Source organism: Bos indicus, chromosome 12 (genome assembly GCF_029378745.1).
Source record: "Bos indicus isolate NIAB-ARS_2022 breed Sahiwal x Tharparkar chromosome 12, NIAB-ARS_B.indTharparkar_mat_pri_1.0, whole genome shotgun sequence".
NCBI lineage: Eukaryota > Metazoa > Chordata > Mammalia > Artiodactyla > Bovidae > Bos > Bos indicus.
This window is the reverse complement of record NC_091771.1, coordinates 88,990,169-88,997,857: the sequence shown is the minus strand read 5'-3', so window position 1 is coordinate 88,997,857 and position 7,689 is coordinate 88,990,169. Positions and strand designations below refer to the sequence as shown.

General features: G+C 60.6%; 1 long non-coding RNA gene across 2 annotated transcripts; it reads left to right on the top strand.

The window, feature by feature from the left end:
* The first annotated feature begins 2,935 nt into the window (after positions 1-2,935).
* LOC139186154 (uncharacterized) lies at positions 2,936-6,375 on the top strand. Of its 2 annotated transcripts, XR_011569655.1 has the most exons (4): positions 2,936-3,872; positions 4,543-4,719; positions 4,861-5,793; positions 6,094-6,375. It is a non-coding gene; the product is annotated as an uncharacterized lncRNA (long non-coding RNA). The 2 variants fall into 2 exon arrangements; XR_011569654.1 differs by having other exon boundaries at positions 4,543-5,793.
* Positions 6,376-7,689: the final 1,314 nt, after the last annotated feature.

Here is a 7,689-nt window from a genome sequence, read left to right as displayed (position 1 = left end):
CAAAAAATAAATGGGCACTGAGAGCCCACCTCTTTTCTGAAAATCACTGAGTGTTATGAGGTTTCTGGAAATGCTTTTCCCTTTTCTAAGAACTAGATGAGCCCCCACCAGTGGGATGGGGCCTCTGGGCTTGGGCTCTTGGGTCTGGAGGGGAACCACCTCCTTATGGACACCATCCTGAGGCTGAAGAGCTCTTTCATCCGTGGCTTTTAAGATTTTCTTGAAAACCTGTATTCTCCGTCAAAGGAAGGTGAGGAAGATGGGGAGTCTCGGGCCGGAAGACGCAGCCCCCACTGCCTGGGGACAGTGGTCCCTTCCAGACGACACTCAGCTTTACCCCGAGGTGATCCTTGTATGTGTGTGCAGACTTGCTTCCGAGAACGCTCCCTTTCTCGCTGGAGTTTCAACCCCGTCTTCCCAACCCTGAGCAGGGGCTGCCTCCTTCACTCCTGGGAAGGCCAGGCCTCGGCCCTGGGGACGCAGCCCCCCGCCCCGGGGCTGCCGATTCCCAGGGGAACCCCTGGTCTCACCCGCAGAGCGTGGAGGAGGCCAGGACGGGGCGGCCAGGGAGGCGTCAGCACGTTTGCAGCCCGCGGGACAGTGCCAGCCAGGAGCCGGCCGCCACCCCTGACTCTCCACCGCATTCTTCTGTGCGGTTCCCACAGACCAGGGGCGGGAGGTCAGAGGGGCCGACACAAAGGGGACCCCCTGCCGCTGGGCCTTGGCGCGCGGTCAGCACCCCTTTCCCGACCTCACCTTTCACCCGCAGATGCCTGGCAGCCAACAGGATGGAAGTGTGCTGAGCCGGGGAGGGGACGGGGCTGAGGCACCCTAACCAGGACTCAAACCTCCTGCTGCAGTAGGCGTGAGCGGGCTTCTTTCCCGAGCCGGCCTGATGACGGTGGTTGGGGGGAGGTGGCAGCACGGCGCCCCGCCCCCGCAGCCCACGCGCAGGCTCTCAAGCTGCCGTCTGCGGCGCCGGGCGTGGCTCCTGCCTGCAGGCTTACGTTTGGGCAGAAACCATAACTGGCCAAAGTGCTGCTACGGAGACCAGCCACGTGTCTGTGACGTCGGACAGTCGGCGTGCGAGCGTCTGGCTTGACGGCGGGATGAGCACAGACGAGGGCGCGAGGCGTGCGTGTCCAGAGGCCCTCTGCTCTGCGTCGCCGCGTGTCCCCGCGCTCCGCGTCTGTCTGCTCTGAAACCTGCAGACGCGTTAACTCGTCACGCGCTTTTACCAGTGATAGACACAGAGTCTCCCCAGAGAAGTCAGTCTCATTTCCTTTTAATCAACAGGGCCTTGGCCTTCTGTCAGGGTTTTCTGGGTGTTTTTAGGCGGTGCTTTGAGGATGCTGGGGGCGGGGGTGGCCTTCCAGGCAGCGACGTTCGTGAAGGGAAGGGCCTGACGTGTATGTGTGTGCGTGAGCATGTGAGTGCGCGCGTGTGCACGTGTAAGTGCAAGTGTGTGAGTGTGCACGTGTACGTGTGTGCATGCGCGTGTGCACACATCTGCGAGTGAGTGAGGGCTTTCACCGGAAGGTCTGCCCCGGGCAGCCCAGGCCCTGGGCCCTGGGCAGAGCTGGCTCGATGCCCCGCGGTGTCTGCCCTCCTGAGCCAGTGCCCCGGGTCCCCTCCTGCAGACGCCCTCAGTAGTCCCTTCCCCGGGCTGCCTCCGGTTGTGGCCGCTGGACCAGAGCCTCTCGGGACCTGGTATCTGTCTTTGTCAGCAAAGGCCTTATCGGCCATCGCCTCAGAAACGGGTTTCTCTCTTTAAACGAAGAGTTTTCAACGAGCAAGTTGCCAGGTGGGCAGCTGGACGGTCAAAGCCCCACCCGAGTCAGTAACTGGGCTTTTGTTCTCTGGCAGAAAACGGGGGACAAGGAGGCCCAGGAAGGCCACCCGGCTTGATTTTCCGCTGGGCACAACTTTCTCACGGAGTGGCCTCTCGTCTCCTCCCGCCTCCTCCCTGGGCGCCTCCGTCACCAGTTGCTGCTCCCGGGACCGACGCTGTGAGACCAGTGTCTTCCGGGGCCGCAGCCTGGGGAGGCCCGGCGGGGCTGGGCTGTGGGCGTCCCCGGGCGCGCGCACGGCGCTGGCAGGTGCGTGTCCCCAGGCCTGTGGCCAGGAGGGCGGCGAGGGGAAGGGAGGCGCTGGGGCGCCGGCAGGACCCGCCCCGCCCTGTGTCCGGAGGCCCTCCGCCCGGCCTCCCTGTCGGCTGCCCCGAGCTCGGCCGTCGGCACAGTCTTCATGGGCTGCTTAGAGAAGCAGGCGTTGAGGGGTGGGTGGCGGGGCTCAGATTTGAGGTCTGGGGGAGGAAGATCTAAGGACCCTCCTCGGGGCCCTTCCCACGGGGTCAGCCCGGGAAAGCCCCTCCATCCTCACCCCGCGCCCTTCCGACCTCTCAGGACCGCAGAGGCCCGACTAGGGGCAGAGGACGGGGGCGAGGACTTGCCCTCGCCCCTCGGGGCTGAGGAAACGGGGTCCCGGGCTGGGCTGGAAGGAGGGCGGGTGGCGGAGCGGCCCGCGCTCTTGGTCACAGGGTCCGCGCCCCTGTGTGTCCCCCGTCTGGGACCTACAGCCCAGAGTGGAGACGACCCTTCACTGCGCAGCCGCGCTCCTGAGAGACGACCTAGAAGCGACTGTGTGCAAACCGACAGGCCTTGGGAGCTGACGAGTGAGAACTCCAGCAGCGCGTCTCCTCGGCCCAGCGCGCATCCACGCTGACCCTGGGACCGTGCCCCCGCGAGCATCGGCGCAGCCTGCCCGCCGGGACCCTGAGGGCCTGTGCTCACCCGGCCCTGCCCGCTCTGTGCCCCCGAGGGCCTGTGCTCACCCGGCCCTGCCCTGTTCCCCGACACCTGCCCCGCAGCGGGTGTGACACACGTGGGTGGACTGTTCCCAGAAGCACAGTCCTAGGGGTCGCCAAGCGGGGGGGCACGTTGGCTGTCGGGGGCCCCGGGGGAGGAGCCGTGCAGCGTTGTCCCAGGCAGGCCGGATGAGCTGGAGTCTTTCCGGAGGCGGGGTGGGCGATGGGGGGGCTGTAGCCCCGCACACCCCTCCCCCCGCGTCCCTGTGCTCCCCCGGCTGCTAGGTGGCCATGCTGCACCCCTTCCTCCTGTGATGCTGGAAATGGAAGAGGACCCTTTCTGACGTGGTCAGAGCACAGCCTTAGCATCCAGAGGATGGGACCCAGGGCCACCGGGCCTGTCCCACTGTGTACCCAGGAGAGGTCACGGAGATGGAGGAGCTCTGGCTTCTTCATTCGCTCAGGGGTGGGGGTTCTCCCACCTCCACGGAAAGGGGGCTCTCCAGTTAACTGAGTTAACGGGTGGGAACAGTGCTGGGCTGTGGTGTGACCCCTCGGGTAACGCCCAGTGTGTTCCCTGCACCCTCTGGGCAGCGGCCCGGGACCCACGTGGCCTGAGGAGACAGGGCAGGGGTCAGACAGATTCCAGGGAAGGACACGGCAGGAAGGCATCCGCCTTGGGCAGAGGCTGTGGGCCACCGTGACCCCGAATCTGCCCGGGAGGCGGGGGCTCCCACCACGACCAGGTGGCCCGTTTGTTTCCAGAACGCTCGCGGTCTGTGTCAGGGGGTGGGTCTTGCTTGTCTCACTTTGTGAACCCAGCACCATCCTGAGATGCCAGTGCGATCAGCAAGGCTGTCCCCACTTTGCAGAAGGACAGACTGGGTGACTCCCTCCCAGCTGATGGCAGGACACGGTGAAGACCTCACAAGACTGCCTGCCATCGGCGCGCTGTCAGCTCAACGCCGGGGCGTCCAGCTCTAGGGAAACCCGATTCCCCAGAAGGAAAATGGGAACAGTGACTTTCATCACGTTTCGCCTTAGGTGAAACAAAGTTGAAAGAAAGGTGAGTGTGAATCAATTCTTCTAACTGAAAGGCGTTTAAGACACACTGGATTTGTATAGAACTTAAAAAAAAAAAAAAAACTGCAATGAATCTTCCATAAAGCAGTGCATTTTTTTTGACATGTGAATAGTCATCCTTAATGTCTCTGCTCTGTAGGGTTTTTCCCCCTCAAATTTCACCTTCTCTTAAAACAGGTCACACCTTTGGAAATGGTCTAGAAGACAAAAGATTTGACAGATGGGTCTCCTGAGTGTGTGTTGGGGGGTGGCTTTCTAAATAAATGCAAATATATCTTACAAAAAACGAGGATTCTGGTGGCAGTTTCTCCAAGCTTCTTCCCTCCTCATTTCAGTGTGTGTGGCTGGGCCTACACACACCGAGTGGGCCCTCGGCCAGGGACTGCGGGGTGCCAGGCCCCAAGGTAGGGAGCAGGCAAGACCTTGGGAGACCCCAGATTCAAGCCATTGCTGACCCTGAACGCCAGGGCCCCAAGCAAGTTGTTGGCACTTACTGAATACCTTTTACAAAGAGATTGAGAAAACCATCCGATTTAGTTTGAGAACTGCGTTTTTTTTAACCAACTTGGAAATTCATTTTGTTGGTTTAATGTTTTTAGAGACCTCAGTGTTGGATATTAGGCAAAATCTTTGTGAAAAACCTTATTCTACAGTAAAAGCAGTGCGGGCCGACTGAGAGAAGCAGAGGGTGAGTGATGGAGAAGCCGACTGAGAGAAGCAGAGGGTGAGTGATGGAGAAGCCGACTGAGAGAAGCAGAGGGTGAGTGATGGAGAAGCCGACTGAGAGAAGCAGAGGGTGAGTGATGGAGAAGCCGACTGAGAAGCAGAGGGTGAGTGATGGAGAAGACTTTTTCTCTTCTAAGTCATTCAGTGATGCTGGGCCCTGGAGCCCCTCTTGGCGCTTTCTAATGGGGCTCCTTTCTTTTAAACACGGTCCACATCGTGTGCTGATGACTTGCTTACCTGCTTAGCTTGAGAGTGAGACCGTCGGGTCCTGGCAGCTTAGAGGGAAGGGAGCTCGGTTCTGGAACCTCGCTTTATAGGCAGAGAGACTGCTCCATCATCAGCTACCTGATGGCAGACTTGGACCTCAGACCCACAGCCGTGCTCCTGCCTTTTGGAATTTGCTCCTGTGGCCTCTGGGCCAGTGGCTTCCACAGCAGCCAGGGGTAACCCCAACCACAGCAGTGACCCCGATGTGGCCGGGCTATGACCACAAACCTGGGGGACACACGGAACTTTAGCCAGCTCGCAGAGTGGACAGGTGTGCCTTGACCTACAGCACTCACCGTGTCAGTTACCAGGGAGGTTTCTCAGGGGTGTTGGTAGGTAGGTAAATAGATATATGATAGATAGAAGATAGGTGACTAGAGAGATGAATAGCTAGAACATAAATAATAAGTAGGCCATAGGGTAGGTAGGTGGATGGAGATGTAGACACAGGTGATACAGACACACATGCTGTAGACAGAGCACAGAGGGACAGCTGGGTTTGGGGTCTCCTCTCTCACTTCCTGCCAGCTTGCCCAGTGACCCCAGGAACAGCCCCAGCATGAGGGGATCCTGGAAGCAGCCTAAGTGGGGAGGTCCCCCGTCCGGGCTGGACCTTGGGAGGAACTGGGCCCTCTGTCTGGGCCGGGCCTCGGGGGGAGCCGGGCCCTGTCTGGGTCGGACCTTGGGGTGATCGAGCTCCCTATTCAACCTTCATGCTGCTTTCCCAGGTGCCCGGATTCTGAGACACGGCATTTCCTGTCCTGACCGGCCTCTGCCCGAGGCCCCTTGAGATCACCACCCGGGGCCTTTGTGGAGGAAGGAGCAGAGCTTCCTCTGTCCCAGGGGTGGATTTCTGCTGGAACAGTCTCTCTCTCTCTGTCAGTCCATCTCCTCTGTCTCCCTTCCCACAGGTGTGTACAAGCCGCTCGGGGCACATGGCATCCGCACGCCTGGAGATCCCTGGGGTCGAGCAGGTGGTCCCTTGAAGGGACCTGCAAGAGGAGGATGGGGCTGGCTGACGTCAGGGAGGCAGGGGAATGGGGTGAGGAGGAGCCGAGGGCATCACAGGGCCAGGAGCTGGGCTCCAGGTGGACCCTGAGCAAGTTAGGACCAGTCTTCATTCAGCTAACGGTTAACAGACAGAGCAATCATGGGGGGAGGCGTGCAACCCTGAGCTCAGAGTGAGCACACCGCATCTCTCCCCGTGTCAGGATCTGCTTTATTCTACTTCCTTTGCGGGATCGAGCCAGCAGCTCAGGAGACTCTTCTGTTTATTGACGCTTCTCTTCATCAGCACTCTGACAGAAAGAAGACTACTTGATTCCCATTTGTTTTCCTTGCCAAAATAATGAAGAATGTTTGTATTAATACCCACCCACCCCCCTTTGGGGGAAGAAGAGAGCAAAGAAAAAGCAGGGAGGAGGGAGCAATAATTACCTTAATGTAAGTGGAAAAAGTACAGTGTGTGAATAATGGATCTGACAGTGATAGGAGCCTGGGGCCTTGGGGAGAGGGAGGAAGGGAGGGAGGAGGGAGTGGAGGAGGGAAGGGAGGAGGGGAGGGAGGACAGAGGAGGAGGGAGAGGAGAGGAGGGAGAAGGGAGGAGAGGAGGGAGGGGAGGAGGGAGAGGAGGAGAGGAGGAGGAGGGGAGGAAGGAGGGAGAGGAGGAGGGGAGGGAGGATAGAGGAGGAGGGAGAGGAGAGGAGGGAGAAGGGAGGAGAGGAGGGAGGGAAGGAGGGAGAAAGAGGAGGAGGGAGGAGGGAGGGGAGGAGGGAGGGAAGGAGGGAGAAAGAGGAGGAGGGAGGGGAGGAGGGATGGGGGAGGAGGGATGAGGGGAGGGAGAAGGGAGGGGAGGGAGGAGGGAGGGGAGGAGGGATGAGGGGAGGGAGAAGGGAGGGGAGGAGGAAGAAAGGGGAGGAGGGGGGAGGGATGAGGGGAGGGAGAAGGGAGGGGAGGAGGAAGAAAGGGGAGGAGGGGGGAGGGATGAGGGGAGGGAGAAGGGAGGGGAGGAGGAAGAAAGGGGAGGAGGGAGGAGGGAGGAGGGAGAAAGGGGAGGAGGGAGGGGAGGAGGGAGGAGAAGATGGGAGGAGGAGGAGGGAAGGGAGGAGGAAGGGGAGAGAGGAGAGGAGGGTGGGAAAGGGAGAAAGGGAGGGAGGGGAGGAGGAGGGGAGGAGGAAGGAGGGAGGGGAGGAGGGAGGAGGGAGGGGAGGAGGGAGGAGGGAGGGGAGGAGGAAGTGGAGAGAGGAGGGGAGGGTGGGAGAGAGAGAAGGGGAGGGAGGGGAAGAGGGAGGGGAGGAGGGGAGGGAGGAGGGAGAGGAGGAGGAGGGAGGGGGGAGGAGGGAGGGGAGGAGGGAGGGGAGGGTGCAGCTCGGAGGGTGGGGGGAGAAGGGTGTGTGTTACTCTCGTGTGCACAGTGCTTTCTGTCCAGCAAGGGGACAGCAGTCTGGAGAGCAGAGGCTGGGAAGGCACAGACAGAAGAGGCCCTGCCTCTGTGTTCTGGGGAAAGGAAGGAAGAGGCCATGGAAAAGAGAGGTGATCTGGAGGAGAGGAAGCGTGTCAGAGTGCCACGTGAACACGCCTGTTGAAGTGCCCTCCGACCACGGCTCCTCACGTTGAACTCAGCCGTGTCCGACTCTGACCCCATGGGCTATAGCCCACCAGGCTCTTCTGTCCATGGGGCTCTCCAGGAAATAATGCCGGAGTGGGTTGCCAGGCCCTCCTCCAGGGGCTCTTCCTGACCTAGGGATCAAACCTGAGTCTCTGTATCTCCTGCACTGGCAGGGGGCTTATTTACTGCCGAGACCTCT